The 15267-nt window shown below is 48.3% G+C and overlaps 1 long non-coding RNA gene across 1 annotated transcript; it reads left to right on the top strand.

Annotated features, from left to right (window-relative positions):
- Positions 1-157: 157 nt before the first annotated feature.
- Lncbate10 (brown adipose tissue enriched long noncoding RNA 10) lies at positions 158-14540 on the top strand. Its single transcript, NR_045419.1, has 4 exons — positions 158-837; positions 10435-10502; positions 10759-10880; positions 13603-14540. It is a non-coding gene; the product is annotated as a brown adipose tissue enriched long noncoding RNA 10 (long non-coding RNA).
- The last annotated feature ends 727 nt before the right edge of the window (positions 14541-15267 follow it).

The raw sequence follows: 15267 nt of genomic DNA, 5'->3' as shown, positions 1-15267 counted from the left end.
AGCATTTGTGTGTCTCAGGTGCTGAGTCAAGTGGCTTGGACGCACAAACTCATTTATGCTGTTACGTCACAATGATGCTCTGGATGCTGCTGTCACGCGTCCCTCCGGAAGAAGGACGTGGGGACTTTAAATAGCACACCAAGGTGGCAGAGAGGCTAAGCAGCAGAGCCAGAACTCAGCCTCAGGAATCAGATCACCGCCAGGACTCTTGGCCACTCCATGGACTCACTGTTGCTTTAACCAAGGAGGTCTGCATGGCGGCTGGTGAAGTAGCCTCAGCAGAAAGACTGGCTCCACCGTGGGCTTGGGCACCAGAGCCTCGTGATGCAGGATGGCGTGTGGGCTTAGAGCTGGACCACAGGTTAAATCTAAGTTCTCCTAGCCTGCTGCAGGACTTCAGAATAAGTTTTTTTTTTTTTTTTAACCTCTTTTGAGCCTTGGCTTCCTCTTACATAAATTGAGATGTTGGTGATAAAAGTAGCTAGACTTGGGGTGTTTGTCTGTATGTCTTTGTGTCTGTCTGTCTGTCTGTCTGTCTGTCTGTCTGTCAGTCTCTCACCCTTTAAATATTAACAGGCACTGATGGGTGAGGATGATGTGGGGGAGTACTGATCATCATTAATGAGTGATTTAACATCTGCAATGCACAAGCATTTCGCTGAGCACCTCACACGCATCTCAGTCTTCGTGACATCAGCGTCATGCGGGGACTGCTATCTCCCCCTTTGAAAGATGAGAAAACTGAGGCTCAAACCTCCCAAGTCAACAGAAGGCCATGGAGCAAGATCCGGAGCTGGGATCTCAGCGCTGGTGCATGGTTGTGCTGACTTTGAGGAGGTAAGGATGCAATCACACGAGGACCTTCTTCTGTGAGCTGAGCGTTGACCTCTTACTGGTGTCTTCCCTGGCATTCCTGTGTACTGTACCTATGGCTCTCCACAGTTTTCAATGCTTTGCTGTTCCATATGCTGAGTATGAAGAGTCCCAGAGGTCAGGGCGTGTCGGAGGCCATCTAGTAGTCAGGAATAGCACGGGATCTGAACACACGTTCATGATTCTATCTCCAGTCTGTCCACTGTACTCTCAGAGAGCTCCCCTGATGCTCCCTGACAGAGCACTAACCCACCTACCTTTTCTTTCCCCACACTCTAAGTTCAGGTTTCATGAGGACTCATGTTGGATCCCGCATGGCCTGTGTCTATTTCCCACTTCCGGCTCCTTCTGCCTACCTTCTAGTCTTCAGACCCACGGCCTCAGATACACAGGCTTGACTACCACTCCTTTTAGGGCTCTCGATCATGGCCACACGTCCTGGGTCCTGTTCTCATCCCCTCTGTGAACTGTGCTCTTTGGCTGAGGAGAATCATCTGCACTGCTGTCTCTGCCTTTTTTTGTCACACACTCTTGCTTCAGAGTGGAACACTCTGTGGAACAGAGTGGAAGTAGTGGATGCATCCCTACTTTCTTGCTTTAAACATCTTTCAGATCTCAGTAACTGCCGCCTCCTCCAAGAAGTCTTCCTTGCTTTGCTTAGGCACTCTTCCTATGTGTGTGTGTTTATATGGCGCTCTTCTTTTGTGTTGAATTTTTTTCTTAAAGCTCTCTCCCACCCACCGAGCTAGCTCCACACAGGCAGGTTTTTGTCTGTTTGCTCAGGCTGCAGCCCTGGTGTTTGGTACCATATCTGGTGCGTGGCAGGCAGTCAGTGAGACGCTGCTGAATCAATGAACACTAGTGAGATTTCTCTCGTTACCGCTCCTTACCATTAGTATTTACATTTAGCACCAAGCTGCACATAGTAGGCTCCCAAACACATCCGTTGCATTCAATGGAGGAATGAATGAATGAATGAATGAATGAATGAATGAGGAGCATCTGCCCCAAGCCCCAACCCTGCCTAATTTGTCTACTCCTGGCTGTGAGTCCTCTTGCAGACTAAGAGGGACCCCAAGTTCATGGTTAACTCTTGGGGGGCAGGGTCTTGAGTGGGAATACTACTGCCCCTTCGCCAAGAAGGCTTTCAGGCCACAGAGGCCTTTCTTGCTAGCAAGGGATGAGCAAGAGCTGTGGCATCAGCCTCATTTCAGAACGGCCTCAATTGGCCCTGAGCTGACTAATAAAGTGTGAAATTGGCTTCATCCTCCACCAAGTCTCCCCAGCCAGCCCGTCCCCGTAGCATCTCCTTGTGCTCCAGCAGATGCAGTGTTCCTGACATCCCCTCCATCACCGGCAGGCTAGAGCGTCATCAGTGCCCACGCAGTTCCTGGGCCCAGTGCTTTGCAAAGCCTGCAACGTTATTTGGCCAGCGGCCAGCGGAGGCTTTCAAAGCCAGAAGCATCCAACTCCAGTGTCTGCGGTGCCCTAAGCCAGCCGGCTCCTTCTGTGTCCTTCTTTACTCTACCGCTACGGGCTTCTTAGGCAGGGTGACAGCCAAAGGGACCAACCCCAGAGGGTTGCAAAAGGAGATGAAGGGAACATGAAGTGCCTTGGGAGGCTAGGGGGGACCACAAGCTGTCTTTCTAGCACATTGGAGTCCATTCTGGGGTCTATTCAGTTTATCCACTCCTGTCGAAGATAATCTAGGAAAAAAGAGATTCCATGGCTGTAATATGTCCTAACTCTCTCTTACCCATGGATCAGAATTAACTGGCAATGAAATACATATTGTGAGTCCGGTAGCATTTTTTTTTTTCTTGCTTGCTTAGCACCCATTTACTTCTTCTTTGAGGAGAGCTTCCACATTCCCTCAGGGAGGCATTCTTATCCGCCCTGACATCATCCACGTGGTTTCATGGGAGATCCTGACTGGTCCCCTGAACTTGAAGGGACAAGCGTGTCCTAGACATGGCCAATCAAAAGGAAGGTGACAGACAGTCCAGGGCCAGAGGCACGCTACAGCAGAAGGCCCCAGGATGAGTCAGAACTGGAGGGGGGGGGATTCCCCCACCCCCAGAGGTCCTAGGCTGGTGGCTGTCAGCTTGAAACAGCCATTTGAGAAGAGAGAGCCAACAGGGAAGCAGCAAGTGGGGACAGGGTGGGGGCAGGGGCCAGGGTGCTGACAGACATCCAGAGACATGCTGCATGCTATGAGCGTGTTGGATCCAGCCAGCCTTACCTTGGGCTTGACAAACAATTCTTTTCATTTTTGTTTGGTTTGTGGCTGTTTCTACTTCAGCCCATTTCTATGTCTCCATTAGATCTATGCAACTGTGAGCCCTGTAAGATAGAGTTGAGGATCTTCTATTTAAAAAAAAAATTGTAGGAAATCCTGAAAAGTTTTGCTCTCGGCTGGGGGCTGATTAAACCCTTGAAGAGGGGCCAGTGAGATGGCTCAGTAGGTAAGGGGGCTTGCCACCAAGTTTGAGGACCCGGGCTTGATCCCTGCAACCCACATGGCAGAAGGTGGGCCTCCGACTTCCACACCCAAACTGTGACACATGGTTACACATCCACTCGCTCATCCACCCATACACATTAATAAACACAATAGTAAAAAGTTTAAAACAAAACAAATACTTAAGCAAAGCAGGTCCTTCCAAGAAGGAAGAGGGCCAACATGGCTGAGGAGTGTCTGCCATAAGGTTCTGCTTCATCTTCCTTAGTCACTGCCTTAGTGGGATTCCAGAGGTGCTCACTTGGTTTACTCTTGTTAAAAATTTCCTAGGAAGAACAAAGGATTCCGTGGCCCATGTTTTGAAAGGACTATTGGGAGATGAAGGAAGATGAAGGAAACTAGTCAGACATCTTTTGGTCATTGGGGAGAAGGCTTCATGAAGACTATGTGACCCCAGTCCTTTCCTCTTCTCTCTTTTACTTCCTGACATGAGTGCTTTGCTGGGGCATAGGCCCCTGCCTTGATACGTCATCACAGACACAAGGCAACGAAGCCAGTTGATCACAGACTGACACCTCTAAAACCCTGAGCCCAAACAGCCCCTCTCTTAGCTGAGTCTCTCCAGCACTTTTTAACAACTTGCTATAAAGCCACATATGTGCTGTCCGTACGCCCCCTTTGGTAGCCATAGCTCTTGAAAGAAGGTCAACGGTCAGAGTTCAAATGCCTCCCGACGTTTCCATCTTTTCCAGCCCTCTGATACTGACCATAAGGCAACCTGCAGAAACCTTGACTTCAGACACGGCCGAGCATTCTTTCTGAGTACCTGCATAGCTCACTTGTGGTTGGATTCACACCCGGTCACTAGGTTGCCCAAAGGACCAATATTGTAGCGGGCACATGCTGTTGCTAATTGTGTCTTGTTTCCCTGTTTCTGATTAGAGGATCCACATTACCCTCTGGGCACCCACCCTCCTCCACTCTCAAGCCTCATGGTATAAGAAACCCAGACCCTCTGGGGACCCAAAACTCTTATGGGGGTCTTCTCCTATAAGGAAGAATGTGCCTGGACCATGTGTCTTAGGCCTATCCAGTCACTGTTTGATACGTCTTCCAAACAATATGATTTATGATGTACAACATCTCTGGTCTGTTCTTGTGAAAAGCCATGTCCTAGGCCTTGGGCTCAGAGCCTTGAGTGAGAGTTTCACTATTACAAGCAGCAATGTTTGAGCTTGGCGCTTTCAGCAACCATCTAGAAACTCCTCAAAAGAAAGCTGGTCTAGGTATTGACAGAGAGGCCCCAAGCTACTGGGTCTGGCTGAGCCCGATACAGGGGAAACCTCCAGACATTTCAGTCACATGAGTCACGAGTCCTTCTGCTGGTCCACCTGCCTTGGCGCCTGGTCCTTATAACTTAAAGGCAACTGATACAGCGAGTGGCTTTGATGGTGCTTTGTTGTGGCAGGGACATGCATGTGTGAGCGGTGTAACGAGTGATAAGGTTAGAAAGTAAGGCATGGTGAGAGCCGAGCAGTCCTTATATGGGCCACCTGATCTTTGAGATCATTGAGAACGTTGGCTTTCCCTGAGGCCAGGTGAACCTAGGACTTGCTAAACAGGCTCTCCGCTGCCCCCAAGGAATCCACTAATGGTTCCAGAGCTGCTGATAAAGCTGGATTCTTGGCCTGCAGTAGGATCCATCCTCCAGGAACACTTTGCCAGAGGGAGAGTAGGGTGAGTCCTGCATAGCTGAGAATGTTTGAAGACCAGGAGCTGTTTTTATTTGTTAACTGGGGTGATGGGAGTGTGGGAAAACACTTAAGGCACCTTCCAAGGAGAATCAAGCAGACCTGCTCTTCTCAAATGGCCCAGAGTAGGACACAGGCTGCCCATAGGAAAGGGACAGCCGTCTTCCACCTCTTCAGACAGTCCTCCTCCCCTTCCCCCTCCTCCTTCCCCTCTTCCTCCTCCTCTTCCTCCTACTCCTTTGTTTTGGTTTTGGTTTTCTGAGACAGGGTTTCTCTGTGTAGCCCTGGCTGTCCTGGAACTCACTCTGTTGACCAGGCTGCCCTCAGAACTCAGAAACCCGCCTGCCTCTGCCTCTCAAGTGCTGGGATCAAAGGCGTTTGCCATGACTGCCCAGCAGACATACCTCCTCCTCCCTCTCCCTCTCCCCCTCCCCCCTCCTTTCACTTTAATTTACCAGCCCCATGCATGTGAGAGTGGACTGGGTCCTGCAGCTCACACTGAGGTTAGTGTGAGCTTGTGTGGCAAGAGTGGTTACCTGCTCAGTCAATCTCGCAGTCAATGCACTGATCTACGCTCCATCAGTTCAGCCCCCAGTGCCAACCGCTCCACATTTAAACCAACACCCTCCATGATGCTACCAAGTCTCCATGGTTATTTCCCACTTCCTCCCATCTGGGGAGAACCATTCCCACAGCTGTCTTATGCCAGGTAGGATGCCAGGAGTCAACATTCCTCTCTTGGGAAGGTCAAAGAGACAAGAAACCAGCATTCGTTCTCTCATGACTACCACTGTTACTGAATAGCGACATCCAAACAAGACACAGAGCAGGCCATATGGGCCACTCTCAGGACTGCCCCTTCCTAACTTGTTAGCTGGAGAGCTTGGTCCCACCAGGGGCCCTGGGAACAGAGTTCCATCCACACTGTTACTCCCTTCACATGTACCCTCATGGCTATGTTTTCTTCTGAGCTCTTCCTTTGAGTATCTGAGAAATAAAGGTTGCCCTGGACAGGTTGAGGGTCACCTTTCCTCCCAGCTAACATTAAAACCCAAAAGAAATGCCTAATTCTTTTCAGCCATGATCTCCCCTATTTATGAACATAACATGATGGACAGAACTAGTCAGTGATTTCCATCCGCTGATGTAGTTAGCCTTGATAGAATCCATAGAGCCCCTCAACATGCCCCTTATTCATTTTTTACATTTGTTTTATTATTCCATTGGTGGTTTGCTTACATGTATGTATGTATGTATGTATGTATGTATGTATGCCATGTATGCCCTGGTAGCCATAGAGGTCAGAAGAGGGCATTTTATCCCTTGGGACTGGAGTTATAGATAATTGTGAGGCACCACGTAGGTGCTGGGAATTGAATCTGGGTTCTCAGCAAGAGCAACAATTGCTCTTAACTGCTGACTCGATTCTCCAGCTCAGTGTGTCCTTTTTATAGAAGATGGGACTGAAGTGTACACAGATTAAGTGACCTCCTTAACACTATGAAATTAGTGACAGATTAGAGCTTTGAAATGGAGTAGTCTGCACCCTTAAGCCTGTACCGAGAGCTGGCGTGCATTTCCTGGAAAGGGACAGGTAGGATTTTAAACATTGAGGATGACCAGATACTGACTCTGCCATAGTTGCTCCCAGTACTGTCATGGCAAGGTGTGTGTGTACCCGTGTGCCCTGTGCTAGTACATGTATGTTTGCAGCACTCAGATTGCACATCATGAGATCTGCTTCTCCCGACTTCCTTCCAACTGTTTAAAAACACGAGTCAAGTGTGTCTATGTGTGTGTGTGTTTCTGAGACAGGGTCTTGCTATATGGATCTTTCCAGCCTCAAACATGTGGTCCCTGTGCTTCTGAGTTACTAAGATGATAGACTTGTAATCCATTCTCAGCTTACACCCTGTGTATGTGTGATGTGTGGTGGCCAGACCTTGCCCTGTGCTATCCCGGATTCTGACACTTTCCTCTTATCATCTGTTTCCCAGCAATGAGTTGAGGAAGTTGAGGAAGTTAAGAGCTTGTGCAAGGTGCCCAGTGAGAAACAGGGGGTCAGAATTTCTAGCCCTTGGGTTACAGAGGCAGGAGGGGTAGCAGGCAGGCAGGCAGCTGGACTCAGCATTACCTTGCTTGTTTGACTTGAGTCTCCTAGTCCACCAAGAGCTGGTAGGACTTTCTTGCCTACCCTAGGAACTTAGTACAAAAACCTAGGGACCTGGGCTGGTGAGATGGCTCAGGGGGTAAGAGCACTGACTGCTCTTCCAAAGGTCCTGAGTTCAAATTCCAGCAACCACATGGTGGCTCACAATCACCTGTAATGAGATCTGATGCCCTTTTCTGGTGCATCTGAAGTCAGCTACAGTGTACTTATGTATAATAATAAATAAATTAAAACAAAAACAAAAACAAAAACCTAGGGACCTGATCTGGGGTACCGTGTGTGTGTGTGTGTGTGTGTGTGTGTGTGTGTGTGTGCGCGTGCGTGTGTGCGTGTGCGTTGTTTATTTTGTTTATTAAATTGACACCACTAGAGTTATCTGGGAATGTTTCCTGATTGGTGATTAGTGTGGAAGGCCCAGCTCACTGTGGGCGGTGCCACCTCTGGGAGGGTGGTCCTGGCGTGTATAAGAAAGTAAACTGAGCAAGCTGGGAGGCTCAAGTCAGTAAGAAGCATCCCGCCACGGCCTCTGCTTCAGCTTCCCACCTCCAGGCTCCTGCTGTGGTTTCCCTTGATGGCATACTATAACCCGTAAGGCAAGCTGATTTTGAAACTGATGGTTATCGCGGCGATATAAAACACACTAGATCAGAGCCCCCGCCCCACAGGCCACTGTAGGCTCACTTGACACCCTCCTGGGACTTGTAATTAACACGAATGCTCTGCCTTCCAAGCCTGGGGCCGGCAGCTCCAGCAAAGGCAAGAGGTTGCTTTGTCTTTGTCTAACCTTGTCAACTACCTGGCCAGCCTCTAAGCCCAGAGATGTCCCCTGTGAAAATATTTCAGCTCTGGTCTGGTCAGGAAAGGACATCAGGGAGGGAGGGAACAAGAGCCAGCAAAGGGGCAGAAGAGACAGAGAAGACCGACCCAGAGGCAGGAGGCGGGAGTGGCAGACACACTCAGGCACACTCAGGTAAAAGCTGTTCCTTGCTGGCCATGGTGGCTTGTGCCTGTAATGTCAGCACTTAGAAGGATGACGGGGTAGTCACAAGTCACAAGTCACCAGCCTGAGCTACAAGGAAGGTGTTGCCTTAGCGATGAGTTGTTCTTCTATTACCTCGATCCCTAGCTATGGGGACACAGAAAAGCCAGAAACCTTCCTGCTTGACTTGTTGGTATTCATCTTTGTGGGTTCCTTTATTCTTCATTTAAACCTGTGAGCAAGGTCCTCAGGTGAGCAATGAGTGAGTGAATGAATGAATGAGTAGATGAATGAATGTGTAAATAAACATAAAGTTTAAAACAAAACAAGAACCTCACAAAGAATCCTGAATCCCAGAGCAAGATATGACCAGGGGATCCGGCAGTGACCAAAGCACATATATATTAAGTGATCTTCTCAGAGTCACCAAGTAGCACATTGTAAGTTTGATCCCGAGTAGTTCCCACACTTACATCTGTGCTGAGGGCCAGCAGGCTTTACACGAGTGGGAAGCTCTCGATTTAGGCCTGCATAGCTTCCATCCTCCCCCAGAAGGACACTGAGGGAAACACACGGAAGCGTTCATTTCCTCTTCTCCCTTCAGCCAATGAGACCCTGCAGTGCTTGATCAAGAAGCAGCAGAGGCATATTATACTGGAGTGAGCAAGGCAGCAGTCAAGTGGTACATGTCCTAGTGGCCAAGCACAACAGAAAGTGATGGATTCCAGGGCATCTGGATAGACTGCAGACAGCAGAAGATTGGTACCCACGGGATGGATGCTGATGGGTCTCTTACACAAAGGATGCTGTGCCTCACAAATCTTTAACACTTAAATTGGATGACTTAAGCTCCCTCCCACCACTTCTGAGAATTGTTTACCCAACTTGGGATCCATCTCTGGGGAGTTTCTTACTTTCATTTCCATGTCCAGAGGGAAATAAACCAAGGGAGGCTGGTCTTTAGGGCTGCAACGTTGGGTTCTGACACACGAGGGTCCTCTTGAAAAGGCCTGGTTTGGTTGCCTGGTGGCAGGGACCTGAAAATAGTCAGTAGCATCTGTGGGCTCATCCTAAATGAAGTCTCTATACCCTAAGGAAAGTGTGTGTGTGAGTGTGTGTGTGTGTGTGTGTGTGTGTGCGTGTGTGTGTGTGTGCATGTGTGTGCGCGTATGTCTGGGTGTCTGAGTATGTGACTGTGTGCGTGTGTGTGAGTATGAGTGTGTCTGTGTGAGTGTGTGTGTCTGTGTGTGTGAGTGTATGTGTGAGTGTATGTGTGTGAGTGTATGTGTGAGTGTGTGTGTGAGTGTGTGTGAGAACGTATGTGAGTGTGTGCGAGTGTGTGAGATGGTGTGTGTGAGTGTGTGTGTCTGTGTATGAGTGTCTGTGTGATAGTGTGTGAGTGTGTGTGAGATAGTGTGTGTGAGAGAGTGTGAGTGTGTGTGTCTGTGTGTGATTATAAGTGTGTGAGAGAGAGTGTGTGAGTGTGTGTGAGAGATAGTGTGTGTGTCTGTGTGTGAGAGTGTGTATGAGAGTATGTGTGAGTGTATGAGTGTGTGAGTGTGTGTAATTGTAGGTGTGTGTGTGAGAGAGAGTGTGTGAGAATGTGTGTGTCTGTGTGTGTGAGTTTATCTGTGAGTGTGTGTGTGAATGTGTGTGTGTGTGTGTGTGAGAGAGAGAGAGAGAGAGAGAGAGAGAGAGAGAGAGAGAGAGAGAGATGGAGGGGAAGATGCTAGGGATGAAGCCTAGTGTTTTATTGGTCACATAGTATATGTGGCTGTCTTGCATTTGTTTCTCAGTGAAAAAGCATGAAAATCTCCCATAGTTATCCTCTCTCCATGGCCACACAGACCTAGTGTTACAGCTCTTTTCTTACATCTCCATGCTCAAAACCAACTCTGTAACTCCCCAGATTTACCAGCACCTAGCAAAAGTAGCAAGGTTAGGGCAAGCTCCATGCTCAGTGGCAAACTGAGCCAGAGTTCTTGATTCGAGGTCTTCCAGCCTCCATCCCTCCTTCCAAAGATATCCCACTCCATGGAAGGATGTGGCTGCTCCCCACTGCATCGGAACAGGCTAATTCTGGTTCCTGTATCACCTAGAGAGAGGACTCCCTTCAGTTGCTGTCACGAGGGTCTGACCCTTTCTCTCTCATCTCTTGGGAGTCACTTGGTGATACATAATCTCAAATGCTCTTTTCCAGAACTTTGAAGTCTGGCAGTGAAAAAGGAAGGATTTCCAGCCAGTGGCTTTGTGGTAGCAGTCCTTGTGGTAAGAGCATCCTGATTTAAGTCTCGGGTGCAGGCAATGGCTGCCTTTCCTGCTTCCCAGCCCTTTAGTGTATCCTTAATTCTACTGACCAAGCCTGCTCTTTCAGTCCTTCACCAACAATGGAAGCTTCCCCTGGCTTCTCACTGTTCCTTAGTTTCTGGAACTTGCACCAAGAACCCTGTCTGACACGATGTCCCACAGAAGGAGGCCTCGACCTTCTCTTCCATCCAAGATTTGCTTCTGTTTGTTTCCCCAGGAGGACAGCTTGGGTACCCCAGAGGAAACACCTCCTTTGCCCTACGTATATTTCCATATACAAGAAACAAAACAACAACCCAAGCCTGAGGTTATGTGCTTCCTAAATGTTGGCAGTGACAGGCGAGTTTGCTGGGGTTCCTGGAGGAGGGGTCTCGTGGTGCCCACTTTGTTGATCTTTGCCACAGCTTCCGTTACAGTTGCAGACATCAGTCAGTGTTCATTTCATATATGTGTCGCTTACCCTGCAGCCAGAGAACCTGCGATAGTGAGAGAGAGGCAATGAGGGCCACCAAGTGCCTTGTGCAGTGTCCTTGAGAAGCCTTGGCTGGCACCGTGGCACTGCCTGCTGCCCATTATCACCCACTGGCTTGGGTGTGGCTATTGACACAGCCAAGGCCTGATACCTCAGGTGACTTTGTTGCATGTGTGACTAAGGCCAAGCCCTTGGTCCCAGGGTCCCCAATCTCCCACTCACACAAGGAGGGAATGGGACAGAGTGACCTCTAGAGAGCTGCTGCTCAACCCTGAGCCTGTTGAAAGCAGCATCTAGGGGAATGAGCTGGACTCGTGTTCCAGGGCCCAGGAGGCACGATGACATCTCACATGGTCAGCTCTCTGATGATTGCACAGGGCACTGAGAAGGTTTGGGTTCCAAATGGCTGGGTGCAGGGAGTAAGAGAGCCAGGAGGGCACAGCTCTCTTCTTGCTTCATTCTTGGTCATGTTCTTCCCATGGCAGTCAGCAGCCCTCATGGGCTCAGAGAAGTGGGTGGAGAATCATGGTAAGCCGTCTTCTCTACGTGGAGCTGGAAGACAGGGGAGTTTCAAAGCTGATGGCTAGGAGTGGTTCTTTAGGGGAACATGGGGGTCTGTCATCGGAGGTGGAGACCATGATGGCAGAAGAAAAAAACAAAAATCCCACAGAAGTCCCCTTTGGGTCAGCAGCAGTGCCCCAAGTATGTCCTCAGATAAGCATTATCATTGAACAGTGTTGCTGAGAAATGCAAAGAACATAGGCCCAGCCCAGTGAGAGTTCAAATTCACAGAGAAGCACAGGGGTGTTACTCATACCACAGTTGCTCACTGGGGAGTATTCCTGATGCCAGGACCCTGCTGAGTGTTTAGATAAGATCTTGCTGCATAGCCCAGACTGGCCTAGAAACTGTTTCTTCTGCCTCTTGGACACTGACTTTATAGGTGTGCACTACCACAGAAAGCTTCCAATCAGCTCTTTCAGGATAATGAGGAAGAAACAGGTCCATTTAGACAACTGTTTCCAGTTCTGGCAGCAACGGCTCTGTTGTTAAGCATGCTCGTTGCTTTTCTGCAGGATCCCAGTTTGGTTCCGGGTACCCATGTTGGGTGGTTCACAACTGCCTGTAATTCAAGCACCAGGGGACTCAATGCCCTTTTTCTGGCCTCTATGGTCTCTTATACACGTGTGGCATTCACACACACACACACTTAACTAAATAATCTAAATTTCCCCAAATGGCTCCACTGGAAGGAAGCCTTGTCCTCCACAATTCCTGACTTGCCACGTGCTGATGAACAAGAATGTGAGTAGGCCCTCTGCCAAGACCAGCCTGGGAAGACTGACATGTGAGGTACAACCCACAGCAGATCGAATGAAGTGTGAAGCTTTTTGGTGGTAATCCAGTGACGGTGGATTTTGAACCTCAGATTTCCTTCTTGTAACAAATTAATCTGCACACCCTTACTGTTGGTTCACCCAAGACAAGGAAATAGACATGACTCCAAAGTTATTTTTGTATTTATCTCATTTAAATAAGATATAACCCCATGAAGTGTGTAATAAACAGAAATATAAATATGTGTTAGGGAATTTTTAGGAGACGTACAAGTTGTGAGGTTGGTAATCTATTAAAAAGGACTATAACTGGGTAGGTAGGTCATGGTGAACAGCCATGGAACTAGGGAGATGACTAAGTAGAGATAGACCAGGAAGGTAGGTAAGAGAAAAATTCCAAGAGGAAAAAACACCCAAGGCCAAATGGTAACGCAGTCCTGGGTAGCTGAGCTGGGATTTCAACCCAGGGCTGCTTGGGTTAAAATCAGATCTTTACATGCATATGACTCAACACACACATGCAGGCAGACCACTTATACACACATAAAAATTACACACAGACACAGACACACACAGACACAGACACACAGACACACAGACACACACACATATATATATATATATGCTGGTTTTGTGTACCAGCTTGACACAAGCTGGAGTTGTTATTACAGAGAAAGGAGCTTCCCTTGAGGAAATGCCTCTATGAGATCCAGCTGTAAGGCATTTTCTCAATTAGTGATCAAGGGTGGGAGAACCCATTGTGGGTGGTGCCATCCTTGGGCTAATAGTCCTGGGTTCTATAAGAAAGCAAGCTGAGCAAGTCAGGGGAAGCAATCCAGTAAGCAGCATCCCTTCATGGCTTCTGCATCCACTCCTGCCTCCAAGTTCCTGCCCTGCGTGAATTCCTGTCCTGACTTCCTTTGGTGATGAATACCAATGTGGAAGTGTAAGCTGAATAAACCCTTTCCTCCCTGACTAAGACAGTATGTATGCACATATATATTCAGGCTTTTACTCCTATTCACATGTCCTTCCGGGAAAGGTCTTTCATCTCTAGGGGTTGAACAACTCTAGGAGAAGCTTACAGGCAAGCCCTCTGGTGTCACAGGCTGTGGAATGAGCCCTGGCCTAGGTCAGAACCAGGTCGCTGCTTAGTCTTGTGGCTTCTAGTAAGTTACTTTGGCACTGGGTCCTCAGTCTCCCATTCTGTACAATGGGGATCATGCTAACAGGCCCGTAACTTCCTTTTCAGCTGCACAATGATGTCATGGAGAGATCCTAGCAGCATTCTTTCTGGGACTCTAAGGTCTGCAGGCCAAGCTCCTGAATCCCCGTGCTCCAGCTTTCATCACAGCCACACTGGTTGCTGAAGATCCTTAATGATCCCTGAGATTTTTTTTTTTTTTATTTCCAAGACTTAGAAAATAGTACAACTCCTACAGAAGGCCTAACACTCACAATTAATATTGGAGGACTAAGAAGACTCTAGAATTCTGTGCCTTCATCATTGAGGACTGCAAAAGCAGACAGTGGCGATTTCACTAACATTTATCTGTTCCCTCTGACTGGGTGTGGTGCTAGTGAGCAGGGAAAACAGAGGTCAAGGGGCAGTGCCCTGGAGCTCAGGAGGAGAGGCCCGGGTGGGGGCATTATCCCCGGCTGGTGTGCAGGGCTGAGTGTTCCCACCCACCACTGCAGGACCGTGTATCTGTACAGCTTTCTCAGAGAGTAAATGTTAATTAACTCATGCACCCCCTTTAAAGTTATTTTATATATATGGGTGTTTTCCCTGCATACATATCTGTGCACTGTATGTGTGCCCCATGTCCGTAGAGGCCAAACGAGGATGTCAGATCCCCTGGAACTGGAGTAACAGATGGTTGTGAGCTGTCATGTGGGTGCTGGGAAACCCAGGTCCTTTGGAAGAGCAGTCAGTGCTCTTAGCCACTGAGCCATCTGTCCAGCCCCAGCAAATACACCCCTTAATCCAGTGATTCCAAAGGTGACCTTCAAAAAGTGCTTCTCCTGAACCAACAAGAGGGCTTTGTGGGAAAAGGTGCTTGCGGCCAAGCTTGAAGACTTGAATTTGAACTCTGAGACTCACACATTAGAAAGAGAAGACTTACTCTTGATCTACACACAGGTACACACAGTAAATAAGTACATAGGTGAATAAATGCCATGAAAACTTTAAAAGGAATCAAATTGTTTTTGATTTCTCTGAATGCAAAACAAAACTGCTCATTAGTGTGCTGGTGGTGTTCGTACTGGCTGGGGGCAGCCGGCAGTCAATCAGTAGGAGATGTGTGTAATGGCATGGAACACTTCCCAAGGGCTACAGGTGAGAAAAGCAGATTCCAGAATATATTTGGTTATCACATACACCACACAGTGAGAAACTTCATATCCACCATGATGTTTATGTAGAAAGAAAAGACAGATGAGGACAGTGGTGGTAGTGGGGTATAGAAATCAGAAGCTTAGGTATTTTAAAGGAGAACATGGGATAGCGCAGCCACCAAAGTCCTTGAAGCAGCTAAACACAGAATTACTAAGTGGGTGGCATCTTATTGGTGACATCCCAGTGCTGGGAAGATGAAGGCTGGAGAGTCAGGGGTCATCCTCTGCTACCTAGTAAACTGGAAGCTAGCTTAGGCTACATGGCTGCATGAGATCTTTCTTCTTTTCTCCTCCTCCTCCTCCTCTTCCTCCTCCTCCTCCTCCTCCCCCCCTCCCCACTGAAACAATCTAAATAACTGAATAGCCACACAGTGGAGTCTTATTCATTGGAGATGAAAAGAAATAAAAAGCCGACACGTGGGACACAGACAAACCTTGAAAACCCTCTTAAATCAAAGAAGCCATTCACAAAATACTATGTACAACTGTCTATACAAACGCCCCAAACAAGCAAATT

Source organism: Mus musculus, chromosome 18, assembly GCF_000001635.26.
Source record: "Mus musculus strain C57BL/6J chromosome 18, GRCm38.p6 C57BL/6J".
Classification (NCBI taxonomy): domain Eukaryota; kingdom Metazoa; phylum Chordata; class Mammalia; order Rodentia; family Muridae; genus Mus; species Mus musculus.
This window is presented reverse-complemented; position numbering and strand designations above follow the sequence as displayed.